The sequence below is a fragment of the Oryzias melastigma genome, linkage group LG9 (assembly GCF_002922805.2).
Source record: "Oryzias melastigma strain HK-1 linkage group LG9, ASM292280v2, whole genome shotgun sequence".
In the NCBI taxonomy this organism is placed as follows: Eukaryota; Metazoa; Chordata; class Actinopteri; order Beloniformes; family Adrianichthyidae; genus Oryzias; species Oryzias melastigma.
Genome location: NC_050520.1, coordinates 15,106,643 through 15,116,911, shown reverse-complemented (window position 1 = coordinate 15,116,911; position 10,269 = coordinate 15,106,643).

Here is a 10,269-nt window from a genome sequence, read left to right as displayed (position 1 = left end):
GACATCAGAGCAAAAATGGTTATTCTGACAAACAGAATGACTGAGTAATGGCGGTTTATGTTTCTATAGTCTGTTGGATTTTGGCTTTTTGTGACCAGCAGGTACTTCTTATCGGGAACAAGAGGGGGAAGGGATGATCTGTCCAGTTCTCTCTATACTGTCTATTAGTTTGTCTGACACTGAGCTGCATAATGATCAGAAACACAATGGGCCTCAGTAGTTTAGAATATCAAAACTGCTTACAGCCACACTCATAAACACATTATTAAACAAATGAATACATGCATAATATCAGCTAAAAACTTCACTGGGGAACTTTTTTTCTTGGATTTCTTTTTTTTTGTCCTTGTGCAATAGGTTTTGGGATGGCTTGAATTTATTTGCTGAACAATATATAGAATATTTAGTCTTATACATATTTAAAATTGATGTTTTCTGGGTTAAAAAAAAGTTTTAAGAAGTTTATTTTCTAAAAGGCCACTTTAATTTGTTGCATTCTTTTAAAAGTTTGTAAAATGTAAAGATACCACATTTAAAATTGACGTTAATTTTTTATCTTTTGACTCCATCCTATTCGCACTGATTTAATATCATAAAGCTTTAATGAAATGATGGGCAGCAGCTACACTAATAATATCATTATGTGTGCTAAAACTACAAGTCAGCTAAGCTTAGTCTTGGTTAAACTGATTTATGTCTTGAATAAAAAGTTTAAATCACTCTGTCAGTGAGAAGTTTTTCAGATATATAAATCAGATTGCTAAATGAAATATCTGCACTTTACAAAACGAAAGGTGTTGAGGAACAAATTTCCCGAATATAGCTACCCCATGATGAGCACTGCATTTGGCTGAAAAGAGGACAGGAAGGGGTGAAGACGAGAGACAGTCTTAGCGATGAGAGAGTGAAAGGAGTGATGGGGATGAGAGGAATTTGGAGAGCTCATGAAGAATGTTAAGCTGCGGAAGGCAGCATGAGGACAAGGGCTCCCTCCACTCTAAGCTCCACACCCTCACTTCCTGTCCCTGCTGTCAGTCAGAGCGACTGAAGAGCAGTAAACAAAAGACCACTTTATTCTTTCAGGAGCTGCAGCACCATGCTAACCACTTACACCAACCGGCCTCGGTGTGCAGATAGTGTAAGTTGGTGTATATAATTCTTGCAGGGTGCAAAGTTTTTAAAATACTTCAGTGGATTTTGCATGTCCCTCTGAGATTCCTAATTAGAAATCTCCCTCCCTCTCCCGTTCTTTGTCTCATGCAGGCGCTTTGCCCAATCTCCATCCTCACACTGATGAGCTCATTTCTGTAGTCAAAGTGTGGCTCTGTGGGCGTCTAATAGTGTAGCCAATTAGTGCCAGAGTCTGACTTGGCAGCTCTGTAACTTACTGGTGGTCCCACAGAGGGACAGAATGGATCCCTGAAAAGGTACAAGCCCACAAAGAACAGCCGTACAAAGACGTGTGTACAGGCTGTGTGTCACAGCAGCGCACCAGGACAGGAGACGTTTGTGTGCACGTCTGTGTTTGAACTGTAAGGCAGTGGCGCAACAACTCCATGCAAACTGTCAGAAGCTGCACATGCATCATAACATGCATAGCTTTTTTTTTTTTTTACATGCTGGCTGTTCCCATTAAATCACTGGTCTCCAGCCCTCGGGATGGTACAGGACGCGGCACCAATACAGGTTTGGGTTTGGGTACCGGTATACCGGCCACAGATGCTTATCAGAGGTGGCCTTTGGACGGTTTGCAGCCCGGAGGTTGGGGACCCCTGATTTATTGGGAACAGCCAGTACGTCAAAAAAGATGGCGAGTCGGGGACACCCGAAATTTCAAAAAGAGACGTCCATATATGATGAGTTGGGAGTGGGAATGTGTTGATTTTTTATTTAAGGGACCCAAATACACCATATTAAATCAATCTCATATCTTTTTATTAGAAATGTGTATTCCTTTATTTTATATAATGATGAAGGAGCCATAGTTTTTCCTTTGTAATAACTGTAGGACAAATATGAGACAAAAAGACTTAAATAAAAAAAAACGTTTTTTTCCCAGGGCGACATCAAATTTAAATTGCATTAGTGTTGACAGCCCTCTACACTTTGATCATCTTTTTATCTATTCTAAAAATGTTACCAGTTTTATTATGATTTGGCTGTTTTTGGCCAAAATAATAATTATAAAAAAAAAAAAAAAACTGTCATTTTTAAAGGACATTGTTTATTAATAGCGGCAGGAGTTGCCTTTAAGTTGTGGACAGGACTACTAGCCACGAATGAGCCTACGCTCATTTCCCATGATTCCTTTATGTACACGCCCTCCCTCTATAGCTCACAGTCCCTCACAACCCCCATTTAACATTAGCCGTGCAACAAAAATGGCGAGCAATATTGAAACTATCCAGCCGTTCAATTTTGAGCCAGATGTCGGCTCAGATGAGGAAAACGAAGACGTACACGAATCCATTTGTCTAAAAGCATCAGAATGGAGCAGAGCAGGGAGCTTGTAGCTTGCTGTTGTACGTTCCACGTCACACCTAGAAGCTTTTTCCAGCTGCCTTTTTTTGTTTGCTCCTTATTAAAAATGATATGAGTAAGGTAATACTCAGAAACTAAAGGTTGAACTTAATTTTCTTTAAATATGTCCTCCATCATCAGAAAAATACCACAAGAACATGTTAGAAACTCCATTTTCATCTGTTTGCCTTTAATACATCTTGTACAAAAGAGAGGGATAATTCTGTGAAGAAACTTAAAAAATGTAAATCAAAACACAATTTGGATGAATTAAAATAAGAATTCAAATTCAACACTACTCTCATTCATTTTAAACAAAGTAAAAAAAATATTAATTCAGAGGAAAGCTGCATGAATTGTAAGCAACGAGAAAAAAAGATAAATGAGGTGGACATAATAGAAAAACTGAATGGTCCAATTATTAAAATGATCTCTCACGCTACTTTCGGGACAGAATTTTTCTTTTTAGTTTTTTTTTCTTTTTAATGAGACACTTTTTATCACCTGAACACCCTTAAAAGATGATGGATTCCATTTTATTGTGGTCCTCTTGAGATCTGATTTGTAGCAGTTTCACGGACTTTAGTACAAACCCTTCAGCAGAGCCTTTGGGATTTATGTTTTTTTGAGTTTTATGATGTTGAGTTTTTATATAGGGTCCAACAAGGTCAAACTGGCATAACATCAGCAAAAAGATTAAATAAAAATCTTTAGAGGACCACCTTTTTGCACAAAAAAACTTACTATGAATTCTGTTTTAACTGTGTCACACAAGATTTGTGCAAATATTTACAAGTCTCCCACCACTAAGTTAACAGACGGACCAAATTGTGACTGCCCCCCTCTTCCCCCATCTGCAGCCTACTGTACACTTCAGGGGCACGCAAATATGTTAGAGTTTGTTCACCTTTGTAAGCAGCTGAAAGACAGGAATGGCAGCTGATTTTAAACCGACAGAAGACAGCTTGTCACGCATTACTAATGCAAACATGTTAAAATGAAATGTCCTGCAAACATTTTGGCAGAGATGGAGGCTCATGTGGACCCGCGTCCTCTTTTGCATATCAATAGTCCTAGCTACTTCACACACACACACAAATAATTGGTTACATAGGGAGCAAAGCCAACATGCACCTCTTGTTGCCTTGGTAACTAGAGAGACAGATTTTTCGAGCAGCACTTACTCACATCCCGTCTGTTATTCACTTGTTTGTTCATTCATTCGTCCCCTCAGCTTCTCTTATTCAACACTGTCGTTCTCCCTCTCTGGGCTTTTCAACCCATTTCCATTCCCACCTCTCCTCCAATAAGACGTCCTCTTGGCGCACATATGTAAATGAGGAAGACTTGACACCAATGAAAAAAAAAAAAATTAAAAAACAAACAGAACTGTGTCCTCGCCAGCAGGAGACGAAATAGAGGCTCACATCCACTGTCAAAGCAACTAATGTCTGTGTACTTTACTTCAAGCAGAGAAGCATATGGCCAACCATCAGAGCAATTTTCTCTATTTTTGTTCATTGTTAAGATACAATCAACCTCTTATTTTGTTGTTGTATTCAGGATGAAGATTTTCACACTTTTCTTTAATTTCAGTCTTTCAACTATTTCCGTCTCTCGTCTTTTGCGCACTTTGCTCCACTTCCCCTGTCGTTGGCTCCACAGCTCTCCCCAGGGCATATCAAGTTATCACTGGCCAGCAAAGCAGGAAGCCGTCAGCACATAGTGCTCAGAAGACAGAACTCCGGAGATACTAGATGGCCAAAACACACACACATGCTAAGCATGAAACTTTTGAAATCTCATCCAAGACTCTAAAAGAAGGCTATTGTAATTTTTTAGGGAAACATGTTTTCTTTACATCTCTTGAGTTTGTAATATAAACAAAGAGCGGTTTCAATGCCTTTTCAGCACCATAAAGCATAAAAAACAAAATTGAGTACCTTTAATGACCTGCAGACTGCCCCCCCATTCCCAGAACAGACCTTTCATTTGCTCCCACGCATGCTAGACTTTTAAAGATCTCAGCAAGCTTTTGTCCGATGGTTGAACAGCTGTGTATTTCTCTGTCTGTTCATGAGAGAAAATAGGATGGACAGGATAAAGACCACAGGAAATACTAAGCAAAAAAGAGATTTGTACAACTTCCTTTCAGGTGACGACTGTGAAATAGAAAGAAAAAATGTTCTAAAGGGCAGCAAACTTCATTCAGAGCTCAAGACCAAAGTAACTTGTTGATGTCAGGAGATGGAGGTTAGCAAAGTCAAAAGCAGAAAACTTCTTGTATCAGAAAAATGTGAAACACGTGAAGCCAAAACTGCCATTAAGCAATGTATTTATATTACGTTGGTATAAAAAAAAAAGAAAAAAAAAAAATCACAAACTCTGACATGCATAGTATATTTTCTCTACAGGATTAATGGATAATACTCTCAGGAAAATGTTTGCATTAGTGTGAGAACCTGGTCAAAAGTATTTACTATTTATTATGAGATTTAGGATTTGAGCCTTTTTAGTTTTTTTTTTTTTTTTTTGACTGAAAGTTGTTGCAAAGCTGAATTGTGTTATTTCAGTGAATGGGGAATGCCAAGCCCCTAGTGGCAATTTGATGAACTGCCTTGGCTCCTAACATCCTAAATAACATATTGGTGTGGCTTCTTATGGCCAGTTAATCAAAAAACCAAAAGCTAAACCTTTCTGAAAATTTACTGAAACATAAATGTTGAGAAAACTTGTATTTTCAATATTTGCAGATATATTTCATTACAAATGAAAGCTTTGCCTGAAATGACCTACTTTTTTTTAATCACATTCTGAGCAGCTTTTAATAAAGCCAGGGGCTCTTGCAGACCTCTAAATGTATTTGTGCCTCCCGGCTCTGCACTTACTCTGTGATTAAAACCAAATATTGTCTGCATGCAAGAAAGACAACAATTAATTGGATTTAGTAACAAGGAGCTGAAAAGAAATAAAATACTTTTTAAAAGTCTTCACCGCTGAAGTACTTACGGTTATGGTTCACTTTCCTTTGGATTGAAGTTTTACAGCAAAATTAATACTGGTATTGTAATAGCAGACATGTGTATCAGTAGGATGCTAATGCAGAAGCAGCTAAAATGCTTTTAACTTATCACATTTAAAATCCCATTGGGGTTGAAATATTTCTGAAGCCTCATAAAACTTTTAAAACTGATGGCAAAAGCGAGGAAAATACATAACTGAACACGGCTGCTGTGAGTTTGACCATAAGGATAACACAGAACACAACGAAGCATAATAAAGGTTACAAATTACAACTAAACTGAAATGAAACAAAATATTTAAATACACAAAAAGCCTTAAAAAAGCTTTAATCTCAGCTACTTTGTTGCACACCTGTTTTTGTGTGATATTTCAAGATTTCTTGAACCTTTTGGATACTATGAAGAAAAAGTCCCAATAAGAAGTGGAAGGTTAAATTCTTTATGTGTCTACGGTTTCTAAATCTGTGATCTCCTTCATTGATAGTTATTCTTTACTTTTTTGCTTTATTTGTGTTTTGATCTCTTATTTAAGTTGTGCAATCTATACAATATATAGAAGAATCGTTCAAAATGATTGATTATATTGTAAGCTCTTTATTCTAATTTTTAACATCATTCCTATTTATCATTTGAAGCACCAACTTAGCATCCTCTCTCAAAAGCCAAGAGCACCAACATGTCGAAACACCAATTTTAAAGACAAGTTGTGTATTTTTCCATTTTAAAAGAAAAAAAAAAGCTTTTAAGTATGACGACAAGGTCCTTGATTTACTTAATGGTCTTGTGCTTTATAACCCCTCTTTTGTTCAAAAGAATCTATTTTTGCTTTTTGCATGAGAACTGCCTGATTATGTTCACAGTTTAAGTTAGAAGGAAGCAAAGCACTTATTGAAGCTGAATAATGTGGAGAATATTCCAAACTAACAAAAAGAAAGAAATGGAAAAATAATTCCTTCAAGGACAAGTGGTGTACCCTTTTAAAGCACGATACATAAACTTTAGTGGAAGGCAGAAACAGTATTGTAGACTCCAATCAAAGTACTTCTACTTTAATAAAGTTTCAAAGAATGTTGTAAGAACTAGAAAAGGTAAAACTGTTGTTTTTAGGGGTGTAATTATTCATTTTAACAACCATTTGATTCATATCATAATACATGGTTGCCAATGTGATTTATGGTCAATATTAGTTCATTTAAGTCAGGAGTTGGCAACCTATAACAGTAAAAGAGTCATTTTTCTTGTTTTCTACTGATTAAAACCTAGAAGGGGTCGCAAATTCTTATTTTAGCCTTTAAGAAATTTGATTTCATGACTTTTTTTTTTACTAATAAATAAGAATTATGTCTATTTTTTGGCACAAACTAAAGCAAAAATATAAAAAGAACCTAGCATCTGGCTACATGTGTTTAGGTCAGTTCCAAGCTAGAGCAATACATCAATTATCCATCTATCTAGTTAAAAAAGATATTGGTATAGGTTGATCCGATTTCACTTCAGACAGATCGATGTGGTTGGTTTGTGGGAATAGAAATCGATTAATCAATTAATCGATTAATCCTTACCCCCCATGTAATTTTGTGGTTCACTCAGAGTCAAGTGTGTCTATGTATTTTTCAAAAGACTAAATGTTTTATTAAATTTACTAAACTAAATGGTTAAAATTGCATTACTTTTTAACAGATTCACCTTACCTATCAAAAATGAAAATATGTGACCAATAAATGCAACTATTTTATTTAAACACCATGTTTAAACAAAAAATACTTTATTATCTATTCATCAAGATCAAATCATTTTTTAATATATATAACACAATACATTTATATGAAATGCATTTTTGCTGCATTGTCAGTTATGACACCCACAAGAGGAAAGACTTGATCTTTTCAATGACTCGACGAGGCTGCCTGGGTGGTCGCTGGTGGGGCTAAAAGCAAAATTCCATAACCCAAGACAGCGTGTGCGCCCTTTCTAAGATTTAGGAGGTAATTTAGGAATTGAAACAGACATCTCCACTTGACAGGAGAAATGTTGATGTAGTAGGCAGAGTTGAGCTTTGGAGTGAATACCGGACTGAAAGAGTTCTGGGGAATGTTATCGCAAAGACTCTCAGGAGTCTCAAAGCATGCTTCTTCTGACAGGGTAGTGAAAGCTGGGCTCTGCTTTGAGGGTCTTTTCTTATTGCTACATTCCCAGGAAAAATCAACATCACATTTTAGATATCAAAACAAGTTCCAGAAACTAAAACACAATTCCAAAAAAATGTAATGAAATAAAAACGGAACTTTTCAGAAAATAAAAGTAATTTCCAGAAATCAAAACGAAATGTTAAGACACAAAACACAATAAGCAGTTACTGATTGGATAATGATATTCAGTATCGCTTCATGCCAAATAACTTTTGGCTGAATTGACGGACAAACATTTTCATCCAATCAGCGATGTCCCATAGTAGGCTAGCTAACTTTTCAGGTTTTTGTAAAAAAAAAAAAGAAAAGAACAATTTTTGAAAATGTAATCTCCAGCAAAGTGTGGAAAAAAAGAAGAAACCGGAAAGGTAGGTATTATCGGACATCACTGATTGGATCATTTTTGTCCATTTCCACTGAAAGTTATGAAACAATACTGAATTTCCTCCATAATAATCATTAAACTTCTATAGGACAAATTTTTAAAAACTCAAACTTAAAAAAAATCCGATTTCTTATGTTTTTCATGCTTTAACTTTTCATTTTGATTTCTGAAAAATATATTTTTCCATAAATGTTTTTTTTTATTTATTTATTTTTTTTTAACTTGTCCTGTCCAACAGTTGAGCAAACAGATCAGAGCTGAAGGCCTCTTGTGTTGGACAGATTTTACAGTTTCAAAAGGGGGGTATGAATCCTCTGACACACAAGGTGTATATTTTTATAAACTCCTTTTGTATTTGAGGTTAACCTTCATTTATATTGTTTGTATACTTTTTTATTTTTCAGACCAGACTGAAAAGAAGAGGAAAAAAGAAGAGAATCTGATGGTATAGATGAGGGCATAAAGGTACAAAAGAAAAGGAGAAAAAAAAGAGGTTAAGGAAGTTTTAAAAAAGCAGGACGGGCTACTGTAGAATCATAAAGAGACAAGTTGCTGGATATTTATCAGTATTACAGTCAGGTTGTGGGTGTTAATCAAAAGGGACGGGCCTGTCCACTCACAAATGTTACAAACGTACCTATTGGCTCCAAAAATCTTCACATACAGACATGTCAGCATGTACACAGTACAACTACAGCACATAATTATGCATAGAAACCCACACATGTATAGTGTTTAATTCTGTCACATAATATTTGTGGAAAGGTGAGATGACACCTGTGCTCAGGTGTGTGTTTTATGTTCTACTGTGGTGGATGATAGATTGTAAAAAAAAGAGGGAGAGTACCCGGTCAACCCCACGCTGACCCCCGTCGAGGCAGGAACGGCAACCAATGCCCGGCCCAATGCCTTTGTGGTATTGGATATAGAGGAAATTCGCCTGTCAGGCCAGCCAGACCAGGACCAGCAAGACTGCCTCATGGGCCCCCGATGCCAAAGAGTAGAAGCAAGGAGCACATCCAGAAGAAAAGCCCTCCTGCCATGCCAGGGGGTCCTGCACAAGTCCCACTACTGGAGAGTTCCAAAGGAAATTTTTCATTTTTAATTTGTTTCATTTTTTTTATTGTTTCTTAAATTTTTGATTTCTAAAATCTGATGTTTTTTATTTTGTTTTTAGCTTTTTAAGTTGTTGTTGTGATCTTTAATGTTTGACTGATTTTATTCCAGGGTCACGATATTCATATCATCCCTTATTAGTTTGTTTTTAAGCTTTATTTTAACTTGAAAAACACAATTTATGGAAATTAGTCACTTTCAAAAGCAAATTAGTAAAAACAAACCGTGTCTGTGCCTTTTCCTCTTTATTTACAGCCTATCTTTAATACCTCCAGAAAAGCAACTTCAAGTGTCATTTCTGGGCTTTTAACAGAGACCATCTGCTCAACACCTAAAAGCCTCAAAACATTCATGAAGACGCAGAAAGACAAATAATGATTAGATTATCTAGACATGGACACACACACACATATACTGACGTGCACACACACATGCTCTTTGGGGGCAGTAGTCCCCCTCATGATTAGTCAATTATTAAGGGGACTATCCCTCTAAGAAAGTGTTATTGATTATCAATATACGTTTAATAATTTAGTGTTTTAATAGAAAAAGCAGGAAAGGAAACATGTTAAAGCAAAGAGAGATGAAAACTTCGTGACAATAATCCTTTGTGAACTAAAATGAATCACTTTATTAAAGTGTTGCAAGAAATGTCTGTTTTTATCATAATGTCTTGACATTTTCTGTTCAAGATCATCAACAACAATAATATAATTCAACTTCAAACCACCAAATCAGAGGTCCAAATGTAGTGATTGTGTGCTTGTTTTTAAAATAAAAATGTTGTACGTTTGTGTATTTATCCTCCTCCGTTCTCTTTTCTTTATAGACCCCATTTCTTTTCTCCTCACGACTCAGCGCTGCCTCTGAGGTCAGACTGTGAAAAGTGCTGTACGGATTGCAAAAATATGAAGACATCGGGTCAGCTACTCTGTACCTGCACTTTCAGTTTGCAGCATTTTGAGTGTGTTTCTCTCTTTTAAAAATGCATGAACAGACTGTACAGGAGAAGCTTCTTAGTCTGGAGGAGCTCTTC